General features: G+C 44.9%; 1 pseudogene; it reads right to left on the reverse strand.

The window, feature by feature from the left end:
• LOC114041527 overlaps positions 1–7,773 on the reverse strand; it is a 21,339-nt pseudogene extending 13,566 nt beyond the window's left edge.
• Positions 7,774–16,861: the final 9,088 nt, after the last annotated feature.

A 16,861-nucleotide genomic window follows, 5' to 3' on the forward strand; every position in this document is an offset into this window, starting at 1 on the left:
CCTCAAGCCTTGACTCGTAGCACTGGCCGATTCTCGAGACCCAGAACAGTGCCGGGCACGGAGGAGCCACTTTCTAATGCTTGCTGACTTGACCTAAGAAATGGTAAACGAGAGGGACTCAGAGAGACCTGGGAAGGTGTGTGTGCGAGCTGAGGCAGAACCAGGAGGACAACTTCTGCTCTGCAGACAACACAGTCCAGGACCAGAGGTGGGGGAGCCTTCAAGCCTCTGCTCCAGGCCTGTCCAGACAAGACTCAGGTGGGAAGGGGTGTTCCTTGACCTACAGCTACTACAGGAGAGAGCCTGGGCACAAGAAACATAGGAGGGGGAGGACTTGTATGTAGGGGGAGGGGGGATAGGCAGGCAAGAAGAGAGCAAAGCCACGAGGCCTAGGGACAGAGACTGAGTGAAGTGGTCACCCTTGTCAGTCACTCCTAATGAGGGGGAACCTAAAAGACACAGAGAGGGTAGCAATTGGGGGGGGGGGGGGTTAGTGCTCAAGATAAAAAAGTGCCACTGGTACACTTCAAAAGAGAGAAGAGAGCAGGGCACAGTGGTTATTACTGTATTCAGTTTTATATCAGTTTTTGTAAAGAAACAATCCATAGGTAAGAGAACCGGCCAGCCTCAAAGATGATCCTCTGTGTTGATGGAAATGGCCTCCTTGGCTGATGTGGGTCAAGTCTGAGGACAGAGTGCACTCACCTGGGCTGGGGGTCTCTGGGTCCCAGGGGCCATTTCCTCTGGCTTCAGGCTCCCTGGTTGGTGAGCCCTGGATCCTCTGTAGACTGAGCAGGGGAGAGAGGATTCCAGAGGGGCAGACATCTTTCCCTTCCCTTCCCAGGAAGTAGGCTGGCCTACAAGGATTTATAGCGGATGAGGTCTCCAAGGAGTTATAAAGGCCGTATTCCTGACCTCAGGGGAGAGACTCCAAGGAGGGCAGCAGGTAGGGCCAGATTAGGAAACAAAGACTATTTGCCTGTGACTTCTTCTCTTTGACCTCATTGCCCTCCCCATCATCCTACAGAGACCCAAGAGGCAGGAGGGGCTTGGGAACCCAAACGGGATGAGACCAGTCAGAGCGCCAATGACTCTAGACCCAGAGCTCTGCCTCCCTCTGATCCTATGAAGGTGGGGCAGCTGTTCAATGGTAAAGGTGGGGATGGCACCCCAGGACCTTTCAGATGTGATGGGGAGCCTGGACAAGTAGCATCGACAGGGAACGGCCCTGGGAGCCAGGCCTGGGAGGGAAGCCTGCTCCTAGAATACCTAGAGGACACTTACCCAGGGTTCTGACAGATAAGACAAGGTCAATGGAAAGGGCAGCCAGCAGAAGCTGGGGGCAGGGAGGGGTTCTCCCTGAGACCTACCTGGGACGTGCGCATGCAGAGCTGATTTCCAGAAGGTGAAGAGATCTTGGGTCCAAGGGATGGCAGAGAGATCTATGCTCCAAGGAAAGAAAGCAGAGTGATCTCAGCTGGAAAAGAAGAAGGGAAAGAGATCTCAGCTCCAGGGAAAGAAGGCGTAGGGCTCTTAGCTTCAAGGGTACCAGTTTTAAGTCAGCCTTCTAGGGTTGGGTCCTCCTAGTACCAAGAGCTGAGCCGAACCCTGCCCTGCCCCATCTGAAACCCCAAGATCAAGGCTTTCCTCCAATGGAACCCAAGGCTAGGACTAAAGGACACTGCCTGCCCCTCTCCCCCATGCTCTGCCCTCCATCGTCTGGAATGCCACTACCACTGGAATGACCCCTTTTCTGCCCTCGACTCCTCCCAGGCTTCCAAATTCCACCTGGGCTACCACCCCCAAAGCTGGTCACCCCTGAGAACTCCCCCTCCTCCCCCACTCCTCCACCCCTCTTTTCCTTTCCCTCCTTATTCCCCTCCATGTTCTCAGGATCCAGTGACCCTGGCCTCTCTGTCCTTCCTCACAGGTGACTGTGTGACCTGACTCTGCATTTTCACTGGCTCGTCTGCCTCCTCCCCTGTGCCTTCGATTCTATCCCGCCTTGTCTCTGCCTCCGGGTTTCACTGGTTTTGTTCAAGCCTTGTCTAAAAATCCCATCTTCTGCAAGAAGCTTTTCTTGGTCCACCTTCTCTGCTTGATTTCCTGCAATTCACCACATTTATACATACACACATATACATATGCACATACAAATATACATATATGCACATATGCACATGTAAATGTAGAAACAAACATCTACTGAGTGCCACTAACTCTGTCATGTAGGTCTTAATGCCACCATTTTACAGTACAGAAAACTGAGATCAACTCTAGAGAGTGTCTGAGGCCAGATGTGAACTCAGATATTCCTGACTCCAGGCCCAGAACCGTATCCACTGTATCTCCTAGTTTCTGATTATGGATGTATATAGTTATTTGCAAATTGTCTCCTGTTTTCTTTCTCCATTCTTGGCATCCCAAGAGTATATGAGTTGCTTGGTTCATACCAGTTCTTAATAAAAGTTTGTTGACTTCTTTCAATGACCAAATCCATTAGAATGGGAGTTCCTCGAGGGCAGAGGCTGTTTCAACTGGCTATGAACCCCTCAGCACTTAGAACACTGCCTGGCATAAATCAGTGCTTACCAAATGCTCCTCAATTATCACGAATGAATCTCCAAATCAAGAGGATCCGAGCCATTGTCTTATTTTCTGCATTCTGAAACCTCACAGTATCAACTGTACTCAAGGAAGGGGTCCCATTTTAAATCAAGGTTGGTGTCTGTTGAGACTGAATTGGCTCAAAGGTATAACTGCCGTGCATAATATTCTAGGTAGAATTGTATAATCTTCATAAACCACCTCATTACTTTCTTTCAGCAACTTCCTGCCCAGGCGGGTAAGATTTTTTGACCTTGCCCAAAAAGTTCCAAGGTGCTAGGTAAGTTACCCCCAAACTTCCCAGATGAGGAAGATTTACAAGGTCTTTCGTACTTTTCCCAAACTGAAAGTTATTATTATTTTTTTTTAAGAAAAATCAACCTAATTAGGTACAAAACAGTTTTTAAATATTGTAACCATGTTCTCTAGCAGCTTAATTTACCATTTCACAGCATCTAGCTCAAAAGAGGAGTTAATATCCCAAGGATACAATCGTATTAGTCTCTAGGAATTTTTTCCCCAAATAGACAATATTTCTTACACAATGGTTTCCAAAAAATCACAATAAAAGAAAAATTAGAAGCATAATAATATACACATTTAAAGCGAATCTTAATGCTTTGACAAAAAAGATTCGAAACAAAACTTGTTGCTAAGCAAATAACATCAATTCAGCTGACTGCATTCTGAATTATCTTACACTCCATTTCTCAACTTGACGTTCATTACATTCAGATACCAGTGCAGAGTATATCTGATCCAAAGATGATTTTCTTATCTTTGTAATTTCTAAACATATTGCTTTAACGCCAAAATTTAAGTGTATTTTGAATTAAGATATGATATACCTATAGAGGCTCAAATATCATAATTATCTTTTTTGTTTGTTTGTTTTTGCTTTTTTGGCGAGGTAATCAGGGTTAAGTTGACTTGCCCAAGGTCACACACCTAGTAAGTATCAAGTGTCTGAGGATGGATTTGAACTCAGGCCCCCCTGACTCCAAGGCCAGTGCTCTATCCATTTTGCCACCTGGCTGCCCCACAATTATCTTAGGATGAGAACACATGTGACTTTAAATAAGACCACCTTATAATTTAATTTAGGACAAACTCAGTACCATCAAAACTGGATTTACGTTTACAAATAGTATCACACAGAATCTCAATTTTCCCACGAGCCATTTGTTGCCAGGACCTCAAATTATAGGGCCCACTCCTTTGGGTTAGTCTACTGCCAAACTTTATTAAAGCAGTCTTTTTGCTCAGATGGATGAGTCTACAACTCAGAGCAGGATGAAGGCGGGAGAGTGAGAGGTGATGGACAGATGAGGGAGAAGGACCTCGAAGGGATGACCAGCCCAGTGGGTAATAACTCCTGTGGAACGTGGGCCCTGGGGCAGAAGGTGGTGTACTAGAAGGCCAGGGCAAAAGAGGGGTCATTTCCATGGCCATGGAATTGCAGCTGATGAAGGTCAGGGCTAGGGAAGAGAGGAAAGCAGGGACCTAAAGTGCTGGCCTTGAGTGGGACTGGAGGAAAAGGATGATTCTGGGACCTCTTGGACCCTCTCATAGAGGGTCTGGCCCAATGAAGTCCCTGTTGCCTCTTCTGCTTCTCACATGGCCCACCTTTCTAGGCAAGCTGCAATGGACACCTCCTGGCAGACCCCTGGCTGGAAGCAGCAGCCCTTTTAGTTGGGATCGCTGTCTCCCAGAAATCCTGTGCTTGCAGGTCTCAGGTAGGTCTGAACAAGGAAGTCAGAGAGGTTAGATGGCTTCCCTGTACTCTGACTAGCCTTCTAAGAACAAGAAGTGGTCCTTGAGGCCGCCTTCATGGCATGCTTCTGCCTTCATTTAGCTCTCCAGCTCCCATCCAGAGGCACTGATTGAGATTTTTCATCTCCAGCCCAACTATAATCTCCTGACTGCTGCTTTCCGGTCATCATTATGCCACGACCTCCCAATCTCTTTCCTCTTTTAAGTCTGGGAAGCACAATCACAGCTCTTGCAGTCATATCCCCCAACACTTATCACTGAGGCTTTCACATAGCAAGTGGGTAAGGGCTGTCACAGTGAATTTTTGAGAGAACGTAATTTCTAATAATTTCCATTTGATGCTATATAGACGAAAGTTGCTCAATTTGGAAAGTGTGAAGAGTATGTGCTATACAGCTCTAAGGGGGTATGAAAATTTTTGGAGTAAATACTGTGGAATGTGGGATAGGGGAATTACTTGCCTTTTTTCAGTGACAACTCAGTATGGATTGTGTAACTTAAATATATAGATGACCCAGTCATTACACTTTTGTGACATTCTCCAGCAGCATTCTGCTACATGTAACTAGGAGTCTAGATGGTAGATGGTGAGAATAACCCAAGGTTGAGCACTAGCAAGGCATGATGAGTGATAGACAACTGAACAGAGGACTAGAGTGAAGATGAAAATATAAACTGTAAATGATTGGCCAAGTGGTCAAGAGACGGAAAGGAGGGCCAAGGAATGTAGAGAAAGGTGTAGGGTTTGATGACCATATTGAGGACAGAAAACGTGGTTAGGGTTATAAGGCAGAGTAAAAGAAGTGATAAGATTATAACTGGACAAAAAACTATAGGAATCTATGAAGCCTGAAGTGGAACACTTATGGGTGGCAGCCAGAGCACAGGTATGAACATTTTCTGAATAGCTTTGGTGAAGCAGAAGAGAAGGACAAGGAAAATGAGTAGAATGAGGACACTGAAAGTTAGCATACTGGAGGGAGCATTTCTGTGTATGTTCAGGTGGACAGAAAGACTAAGGGCCAGGCACTGAGATAATTGAGAAAGAAAGGAGAACACCACCAAGGTTAGCAGACGACAGCTACCAGAAATGGGACTGGGTGAAAAACAGGACCTGAATGAAACTCCCAGGAGGAGAGGCTACTGGGTAATGGCAGTGGTAGGAGAATCTGGAAACGGGAGACAAGCTGGTGTTGGGGAAATGTGATGACGTCTCTTTTGTGCCCAAGATCAGAGCTAGTGACAAGGTATGTGTTCACACACATCCCAGACTGCCTCCTGCCTACTAATGGTGGCTGCTTCTCCCACTGGGGGCTTCTGACCTGAGCGTCCACTCTGGGGAAGGGCCCAGCCCAGCCGTCCTCCACTCTCTGACTACATCTTCACGCCTCAGCCCCGCTGGCCCATTCTCTCACTGGGGGAAGGGCCCAGTCCAGCCGTCCCTCGTTCCCCATAGGCCACCAGGCCCTTACAAGGGCTCCTCCTTGTCTTCCCCTTTTCCCCTGTCTTTCCAGGTGTTCTCCCCCCACCTCAGAATGCATGATCCTCAAGGACAGAGACTTTATTTCTTTTTGCTGGCACATGCATCCCTAGCACAGTGAGGGGCACACAGTAAGCACTTAATACACACTCACTAACCCCTCGGCCCTCCCCAGGTTGTGCTGGTTCATTTGGAAAGTGGCAGCAATGTAAAAAGTTTCAGTATTTCTCCACAAGGACAAAGCCTCTCCCCCAGGGTCAGGAAGGGGAGTCCTAATGACATCATCCTGAGCACTCCCTCCTGTGCCCAGCCTGCAGAAGGGTTCTGGGGAACTCCTCCCCGGCTGGGCTCTTTATCTTTATGGGCCACACTGGACAGGCCTGAGGCCCAGGGCCCAAGGTCTCCCCCAGCCAGCCAGCCAGGGCCAACTCCAGGGCACTTCTCCCCAAGGGCATGCGAGACAAAGGCAGCTTTGGGCCTGAAGAATTTCCTCAATGAAAATGGCTCTAAAACTGTCCTGTCCCTTCACACAGTGGCTTGTGCTTTCCTTAGCGTGCACATGCATGTCTGCTGGCACATACGTGTTACATTCGTGGAAGCCAACACACAGCAACGGGAAGCCAACCCACTGCCCGCTGAGATCTGGGTTCAGATCCTGTCCCTGCCACTTTTCACCACTGTCCCTGGGAGCAAGTCAGTCTCCCTGCCTGGGCCTCAGCTGGGGGGGCCAGAAAGGCCCTTCTAGGACCCCAAGCACGTGACGGGCTTTGCTAATCTAATACTCCTTCACTGAGGTTTCATTTCCATTCACAGTGAGCCAGCCCCTGGGGCACCAGCAAGCCTGGGTTCAAGATCACAGGGCCTTCATCTGAATCCCGGGAATGGGAACAGGGATGCAAGCAGGAAGACCTGAGTCCAATGGGGCCTCAGGCAGTTATGGGCTGGGTGACCCTGGGCAAGTCACTTCCCCTCTGGCTGCCTCAGTTTCCCCATCTGTAAAACGGGGCACCTCCTTCACAAGGCTGCTGCCAGGAATCCAGGACCTGAGATTTGTAAAGTACGTGGGGCCCCCAAAGGGCCATGGTGGGGCCCCCAAAGGGCCAGGGCAGCGCCAGCTGTGATCATTTCCTCTGCTCCTGACTAAGGGACAGAAGCAGGCTGGGCCAGGACAGCCAGCAGCCGCCCAGGGCTGCCCAGGACCGGGAAGGACCAGATGCCCGGACAGTGACCAGTCCCCTGGCCCCCTGGGAGCTGTCCAGCTGCTCCCCTGCTCCCTCTGCCCCCCAGCCCCAGCCCTCACCCCCCTCCTTCAGATGCTGTCACTCTTCCTCCAGGGAAATGAGGGGTTGGACGGCATTTATACAGCACCTACTGTATGCCAGGCACTGTGCTAAGATCTCATCGGATCCTCCCAACCACCTGGGGGGGAGAGAGGGAGGGACTGCTGGCACCCCCACCGTACAGATAAGGAAACTGAGGCAGGCAGGGTCACACAGTCAGGACAGGCTCAGGCCTCCCTGACTCCAGCAGGACTTCCACGGCCCCCGGGACATCCCAGGGCAGCAGGACACCAGGCCTGGGGGCGGGCCTGGTCCAGCTGACACGCGCCAGCCCTTCCCCGCGTCACGCACACGCGTGCACGCGCAGTCCCACACTCGGAGCCGCGCGCACGCTCGCACGCAGCTCCCACGAACACTGCCCGGAGCTGGGTGGCGCGTCTACGGGAGCCCCGGCGGGGGGTGGGGGAGAGGGATGGTAGGGAGGGAGGAGGGGCTCCCCCACCGAGCCGGGAGCCGGGCGCGCCTGCGCACTGACTCTCTCCAACCCTCCTCCCTGCCCCCCTTCCCCCACTCACCAGCGCGGCCCAACAACAAGCAGCCGAATGAACAGCCTGGTCCTCCGGGCAGCTGCGCCTGCGCACCTCCGGGTTCCCAGCATGCCCTGGGCCCTGCCGCTGCCGCAGGAGGAGGGGCCGAGGGGGGGCGTGACGTCACTGCGCAGGCATCGGTTGGGGGGAGGCCTGGAGGCTTCCATCCGTAGTCCTCTCAGTCAGGGGCGGGAGGGGGGATGTTGTGACGTCACTCACCGCCAGGCCCTGGATCAGGGGCGTTCCCCCCACCCCCTTTTCTGTTCTGGGCAGGCCACCTTTAGAGGGTAAGCGCCTGGAGGGCAGGGCCCCTCTTTCCGCACACAGTAGGCGCCTAATGTGTGCTTCTTGCTCCACTGAGCCCCAGAGGACCCTGAGAAGTGGGGCTGTTATCATCCCATTCTTACAGAGTAGGAAACTGAGGCAGAGGCTGACAGCTGACTGGTTGAAGGCACGGGATCTGCTCTTTCCTCCTGGGCGTTTTGGGAAACACTCCAAGGACTCTTTTCTTTTGGGGGAGCAGGGGGACTCCCCCCAAGGAGGGGGAAACCTCTCCCTAGTTAGAGGGGTCTGGTGACTCAGGGGATGGAGTCGGGGCCTGGAACCGGGAAGGTCTGAGACACTTAGGACCTGGGTGACCCTGGGCAAGTCACTTCACCTCTGTTTGCCTCAGTTTCCTCAACTGTCATATAAAGATAATAAGACTGTCCATAGTGAACTGTGGGGAAAACCAACCTGACTGCATTTTATTCCATGGTAACTCTTGAACTCATAACCCGATGCCTCTTGCAGGGGCCCTGAATGTCTCCTTCAGAACCTCCCCCAGCCCCACATTACCAAGGAAAACTCGAGGACTTGGAAGTTTCCAGGAACTCAGCCCCTTCCCTTTGTCCTCCCAGATCAGGGGAGGAGAAACAGCTTCTCAAAGGCTAATGATCAGCAGACTGAGTCCTGCCCCCTCGCCTGGGTCTCCAGGCTTCTTCAAACCTCAGCTAAAATCTCACCTTCACCCCCCCAAAAAAAAAACTTTCCTGTTAGATGTGAAATTGAAAATTGATGCTCCACTTTATTCTGGGTTATTTATGAATTGAGAACTATCTAACGACTAGCATCAACACTTAACGGATTAGGTTTAGATTTAACTGTACAGGCCTCAGCGGTGGAGTCGGTAAGACTGGGCTGGAGCCTGGACAATGTCTCACCCTGGAAGGGAAGAGGGAGAAAAGGGATAATGAGCAGACCTAGTCCTGGGGTGCTCTGCCCAGCCCTGGACCTCTCTAGTGTAGGTAGTGCCCGAGCACAAACGCTGCCCTCTGTGAGTTTTTGCCCACCACGAGGCTTTCCAGAGGTTGCTAGCCAACTCTGGTTTTCCCATTGACTTGGGTCTTGGAAATCTCCTCTCTGAGTTAAGCAAAATATAAGCCCACCCTTCACCTCCGCTATAGACCAATCACAATCTTAATTTAATTTGCATTGCTGGACCTTATGAAACCAACTGTCTAAAATGCCATTCTTCCTGGCAGGTAGATCCCTGGCTATTGAGGGGGTCCCAGGCAATTGCCAGCCTTGCTAATTGATCAGAGTTGGACCTTTGTGCTTCTATTTCTCTTTATTGCAGATTTTTATCTCGACAATTGACAAACTCGGATGAGACCTGAATAAGGGCCTCCAACCCCTGGGACTGCCTCTCCAAAGAACTCTTCTCAGAGGACTACCCTGGAGGCTGAACTCCCTCCTTGAGCCAAATTGTTTCTGAGCCAAGGTAAGGACCTGAGTGGCAGATCCTAATCGATAGACCAAGTAGGAAAGTTTCTAGGTCACATAGACAGTTATTGTACAAGTACAATTGAAATGGGCAGCTAGGCGGCACAGTGGATAGAGAGCTACACGTTCCCATGGACTGTTTGTACCCACCCTGTGGTAGAGCATTCCAAGCTTTTACTGGTCTAATCAGCCAGTCAGACACACAGTAACTTGACTCCAGCATAATGATGTCATTTCGGTCCTTTCTGAGAACGAAATACAATGATCAACCAACCAGCCAACCAGCGGGCAAACAAGACAGCTCTTCATTCGTAGCTTCCCCTTACTTTTAAGTTGTAGTGGACCAACTTTTGAATGTCCATTGAACAATCTCACCCAAAACAAATGAACTATGGTGTGGGTCCCATCCGTCTCTCTCTGATGGGACATGCCCACTGTTCCTTAAAAAGCCTGGTTCTGACTGTACCCTCCTAGTATGGTAAAAAAAAAAAAAATCTAACCTCTTTCAGACAAGAGGGACTGGTTGCTGGTAGGTTTTTCTCTCCAAAAGGTTTCTACTTGGTGCCACTCAGCCTGGAAATAGGATACTCTTAAGACTCTATCTTATTACCACAGAAAAGCCCTAATATGAAGGGATAGATTAAAAAAAAAGAAAGAAAGAAAGGAAACCTAAGCAGAAACTTCAGGCAACCTTGGCCATTGCCCAAATACCTCGAATACTCTAGGCATACTCCTTTTTGACCCTTGCCTCAGGACATAGGTATGTTTTATTGACACAAAGAAGGCATTTTACTAGAGATTGCACAAGAAAAAGAGGGACTTAAAGACCCTTAAGAATAAAAATTGGGTGCTGAGAGGATCTAAGTAGAAATTTACATCATGAGAGCAAGCGGGTAAATTCTGTCTTCCCTGTGTTTAGTGCTAATGTATGCCACCAGGTGTTTCTAAGCCTTGGTTTTGTTCCACGTCCGTTCCATACAACCTAGCTTTTTCCTTTGTCCTAATCAACCAAGGGAAAAAGACTCTAAAAAGTGAAACTTTCAAAATTCTTCAGAAAAGTCAAGCCTCTCTTTTCTCTCTATATTTTCAATACTGGCTATGTTGGAAATTGTAGAGATGAAAGACAGATTAAAAAAACTAATTAGAGACTAGATTTGTGATTAAAAGAAAAAAATAAGTTTTCCCTATTGAAAATTTCTAAATTGTGATTTGAATATTTTATGAGTATTTTGATGAGTTTTGAGGGTACCAGTAAACTTTGTAAAATTTGATGAAAGCAAAAATTGGCAGATCAATTGGGATACTTTAAAAATATATTTGCTACTTAAAATTAAAGTAATATGTGAGAGAATTAAAAAGCCACATTAGATCTCTAATTGCTCAAGTCTCACTTACGCAAGAGCAGTTACTTCTACTTTTAGATCAGCAGAATACTTCCAAAGCGGTTTCAGTTTGTCAGTTTTTGAGGCTGAAGTTTTGGGGGCCACTCTGTGGAATGAGTTTTACAAATTCTTGAAAGATTCATTTAAAAATTGTACTAAAAGGGAATGACAGATTCATTGCAGGAAGGAAACGTGATTTTTTTTTTCTGATTGGATAGGCCGAACAGGAAAGCTTGTCAGACCACCTTACAGTTTTCTCTCTCCAAAGCAATAAAAGTGATGTTGGAACTTATTTACCCATCTGTTGCTTACTACTTTTAAACGAGCAACCTGAAGACACCAAGCAAGCCCTTTTATCAGTCTCTACATTGGGATTCCCAGATTGAAGGTGAATCCCAAAGCACTCCTAGAAAGAGAAAAGCTTGTTTTAAAATCAGGAATCAATTGGAAAGTAAGTAAAATATAATGTTTTTCTGCAGAGGCTATAATAAGTTAGAGTAAGAGAGCAGAAGAAATAGACTTAGCTTTGAATTAGTTGAAAGGAGATAGAAAAAAGGTTACACTTTGAGCCTTTCAGAAAATTATAGTCTCCATCAGATATAGTGGTGCAATTCCTGCTAACTAATACATGAAGTAAAAATTGTGTTTTTAATAAAAGCAGATACTGTAAATCAAGAAATTATTATACTACAAATCAAAGAATTTTTCTAATGCAAATCATTGTTGACCATTTGACAATAAGGCAAATTTTATTATAGATCATAAAGGATAATAATCTGACTATTAAAGAGTTAATGGACGTGATACAAAGTTATTAGGAAAGGCTATATTCAAGGCAGCACAAGTCTCTTTAAATGTCGAAGGATTTGTATAAGTATACTGTCAAAAGGTACTGTTGTTTCATATACACTTCATTGAACCAATGTGATGTTCCCAATTACATCTCAACAGTTGTAATCTCACCATCACTTTTCCATCTGAGTTAATTTTTTTCAAAAATTAAAGATTAAGCTAATTGACATCAGTGGGCCCTGAAATTTGAGATCTTGGCAGTTAATAGCTCTTGTGAATATTGAGATTTTAAATTGTTAACATCAGTGATTATAGAGCTATATTTTATTTAGTTGAATCCAAAAATTAAATGTGTGATAAGGATTGCTGTTCATTTAAAATCATTAGAAAATTAATTCCTCTCTGATGGAGGCAAACCTAAAACTCCTAATTGCTTATTAAGTACAGTACAGTATTAGAAAATATCATAAACTTTATAAAGGGAATAGGAAATTAAGAACTAAGATCATTCACAAAGAAAAAGCGCCTACGAGTTTCTTTACACATTGAAGTAGCAGCACCAGAATGAAAGCTGCTTTTTACATTGAAAAACCATAGTTAGGCTCTAGCTGATTCTCCTGGTCATTGCCAAGTAAATTCCCTTGTGAAATAGGTGGCTAAATGCTTCTTCAGCCTAGAAGACATTACCTATGAGAAGAAGGTAGATGAGCTCTTCTCCAAAGTCATCAATGAGGAACCCTTAAAGGAACCCAATGAGGGCCCTTAAATTTTGCAGTTGTACTGAGTGAGTTGTATTTGGGCTTATTACTTATAAAAACTATGTGATTGTAACCAATTCTGATTTCCCAAAAGGCCTCAAAGTAGTGGAAATGAACCATGCATTTGTATTGAAGAGGAATTAAGGGCCTCTTGATGAAGGTGAAAGAAGCAAGTGTAAAAGCTGGCTTGAGCTTAACATCAGAAAAACTAATATCATGGCAACTAATCTCATCAATTTCTGGCACAGAGAGGGAGAAGAAATGGAAGCAATGTCAGATTTTATATTCTTCGGCTTAAAGATCACTGCAGATGGTGACTGCGCCATGAAATTAAAAGATGCTTGCCTCTTGGAAGGAAAGTTACGGCAAATCTGGACAGTATGCAAAAAAGCAAAGGTATCATTGCTGACAAAGGTCCATATACTCTGTTTTTTCTAGTAGCAATGTGTGGCTGTGAGAGTTGGACTATAAGGAAAGCTGAGCACCACAGAATTGATGCTTTCAAATTGTGGTGCTGGAGAAGACTTTTTTTAATAATTAATTTATTTTTAGTTTTCAACATTCACTTCCATAAGATTTTGAGTTTTAAATTTTCTCTCCCTCTCCCAGATGGCATGCAATCTGATATAGGCTCTACTTATACATTCATATTAAACATATTTTCACATTAGTCATGATGTAAAGAAGAATTAGAACTAATGCGAGGAACCATGAGAAAGAAGAAACAAAAGAAAACAGCAAAAGAAAAGGAGAGCAAATAGTATGCTTCCATCTTCAGACTCCAGAGTTCTTTCTCTGGATGTGGGCAGCATTTTCCATCACGAGACCTTTGGAGATGTCTTAGATCCTTGCGTTGCTGAGAAGATCTAAGTCTATCAACATTAGTCATCACACAATGTGGCTGTTACTGTATACAATGTTCTTCTGGTTCTGCTCACTTCACTCAGCATCAGTCCATACAAGTCTTTCCAGGCTTTTCTGATGTCCGCCTGCTCATCATTTCTCTTTTTTTGTTTGTTTGTTTTTTTGTTTTTGTCTAGGCAATTGGGTTAAGTGACTTGCCCAGGGTCACAAAGCTAGTAAGTGTCTGAGGCCGGATTTGAACTCAGGTCCTTCTGAATCCAGGGCCGGTGCTCTGTCCGCTGTGCCACCTAGCTGCTCATCTCATCATTTCTCATAACACAATAGTATTCCATTACATTCATATACCACAGTTTGCTCAGCCATTCCCCATTGAGGCTTCCCCTCAATTTCCAATTCTTTGCTACCACAAAAAGAGCTGCTATAAATATCTTTGTACATATGGGTCCTTTTCCCATTTTTATGATCTCTTTGGGATATAGACCTCATATTGGTATTGCTGGATCAAAAGGTATGCATAGTTTTATAGCCCTTTGGGCATGGTTCCAAATTGCTCCCCAGAATGGTTGGATTAGTTCACAACTCCACCAACAATGCATTAGTGTTCCAATTTTCCCACATCTTCTCCAACATTTTTCATTGTCCTGTTTTGTCATGTTAGCCGACCTGATAGGTATGATATGGTACCTCATAGTAGTTTTGATTTGTATTTCTCTAATTAATAGTGATTTAGAACATTTTTTCATATGACTATAGATAGCTTTAATTTCTTCCTCTGAAAACTGCCTGTTCATATCCTTGGGCAATTTATCAATTGGGGAATGACTTGTATTCTCATAAATTCAACTCAGTTCTCTAAATATTTTTAGAAATGAGGCCTTTATCAGATACACTGGCTGTAAAAATTGTTTCCCAACTTTCTGCTTCCCTTCTAATCTTGGTTGCATTGGCTTTGTTTGTGCAAAAACTTTTCAATTTAATGTAATCAAAATCATCCATTTTGCATTTCATAATGTTCTCTATTTCTTATTTGGTGATCAATTCTTCCCTTTGGAGAAGACTTTTAAGAGTCCCTTGAACAGCAAGGAGGTCAAATCTGTCAATACTTAATGACATTAATTTAAACTATTCATTGGAAGGACAAATACTTAAGCTGAAGCTTAAATACTTTGGCCACATAATGAGAAGATGGAACTCATTAGAAAAGGCCATGATGTTGGGAAAGTTTGAAGCCAAAAGGAAAAGGAGATGACAAGGGATGAGATGAATAGATAGTATCATGGAAACAACAAATGAGAACTTGGACAGACTTGGAGAGATAGTGGGAGGATAGAAAGGCCTGGAGTGCCATGCGGTCATGAAGAGTCGGGCATGACTGAACAGCTGAACGACAACCAATGCATACGTAAGCCTTCAAGAACCAAAAATGTGACAGCATTGCAATTAGTTGGTTTTGTGTGATAAAGTATATAGGAAAATTCACTAGAATGAAGATTAAGTCTGTAAGCAGTCTTGGATATGCTTGGGAAATAAAGACTAGAGAAATTAAGGAAATAGAAGAACGGAAGAGAAGTGTCAGATTAGAATGTGGAAGGGGCAGTTTTAATGAGTGTTAGCCAAAGTCTGCTGAAGGGATATAAAAAGAAAGGAAGAATATTTAAGGGAGTAGGGATGAGAGAAGAATGGGAAGAGAGCTAAAGGAAAGGTGGAGTCTGTCTACACTGCCACAGTGTGAATGAAGGGCTTCAAAGTAAAGGATTCTGGAGTTTGAAAAAGGAGATTGGAGGAAGAGTTTTGATCCCAATGAAATAAAAAAGATCTGAGGAGTTTTTAGAGAAATGCCTCTTTGACAAATACTAAATGCTTCCCTTCCCCAATCAATAGAAGATTACAAAAGACGTTTCATGAGACCTTGAAGGGTTAAGTGAAACACATCAGCTAACTGACTGATAAAGAAAATATTGTTTCTTTGGCCTGGTTTAAATGGTTAAACTTTTAAAGGCCTTTGTAAAAAAAAAAAATTAGTAAGTAGCTTTTCCTGCCCAGGTTACAACTAGAAAGCTTCAGGGTAAGAAGAGATGAGCCTTTTATCTGCCCTTTTAAGGTACACTGGTAGGGTTAAGCTAGGAAAATACAGTTGTGCCTTCCACATTGCAACTTTCCCCATCTTGGTTTTGATATATTGTCGGTTGACATAAGAAATTAAATGGGAGGGGCAGCTAGGTGGTGTAGTGGATAGGGCACTGGCCTTGGAGTCAGGAGGACCTGATTTCAAATCCAGCCTCAGACATATAACACTCACTAGCTGTGTGACTCTGGGCAAGTCACTTAACCCCAACTGCCTCACCAAAAAAGAAAGAAAGATTAAATGGGAGTTTTGGGGAAGTTTTGCAGAAGCCACAGACCACACACAGAGATCAACAGATGACACAGAACTTATGACCAAATACTTAACCCAAATTTTACAAGAAACTACTGTAAATACCCCGTAAAAGAAAAAGAAAAAAAATTCAGACTTCTTCTCTGATACAAAGGGAGGGCCTAAATATTTTGTGCAGATTTTCCAGATCACAGAGTGCCATACTCCTAAACCCCGTGATGTCGAAGGGATAACTGGAAAAGGAATTGATTTCTTTGGGCAATTTAAAGAAATGATTATGCGGAGCTGGGAGGGCCACCAAGAATGTTTTGAATATGAGTTAACTGAAAACAGTGGACCACTGGAAAAAATGAGATTTAAATATAATGTGGCCTCATTTATGGTGAGATGAAATCTTTGCACCTCCCTCCCAGCATTGTTGGGAGAAGCACATCATTGTGAAGTGCTTAGCACGGTGCCAGGCTTGAACACCTCTGTGACCACTGTGGTAGTCAGAGCTTATAGGAATTCAACCGGGCAAAACGCTCAGCCACTTAAAAAGGTGCTTTCCATAAAAGGGTATTGAAAGTTAACAGATCTGCTGATACATTTCAGAAATGAAGATTACAGCCAAAAAGTCAGACACTAAACCTTTTAAAGTACTACAGAAGGCATGACTCTGAAATTCTTTAAACTAAGTTTTACAAAGCAAGAAAAAGCCTGGCAGGTAGGAAGCTCCATAGAAGCTGTTTTTGGGTGTGATTATTTCATACTGGATTAAGGCATGACTAGTGTAAAGAAATTAAAATCAGCTGATTGGTAATAAGCTTTAAATAACGGCATTATGTATGTTATTTTTCAAATCTTTCTTATGTTAAGAAACTTGAGAACAATTTCACCAAGAATGCTATTAGAAAGGTAACTTCCCCCTTTATCTGGATGCTGGTATGAATTGAACTTTTAAAAGATGTGATAAAAAGGTTTGCAAACTATTTAAATATTTAATGGGTTATAGTTTGTTTTAAGTTAGAAAATGGCAATAATAACTTACTGTTGGGAGAAAACAGTAGCAAAATCCTCTTGAGGGAGCCTAGTCTGTGAGGTTCCTTGAGACTTTCTACTCAGGCTGGGTCATAAGACGTTACAAACCCTTCTGACAGCAGGTTGTGAAACCCTATAGTGCTCAGTTTGAGGAACTAGGATCTCTTCTAGACAAAG

Source organism: Vombatus ursinus, unplaced genomic scaffold, assembly GCF_900497805.2.
Source record: "Vombatus ursinus unplaced genomic scaffold, bare-nosed wombat genome assembly UNPS02014175.1, whole genome shotgun sequence".
Lineage (NCBI taxonomy): Eukaryota > Metazoa > Chordata > Mammalia > Diprotodontia > Vombatidae > Vombatus > Vombatus ursinus.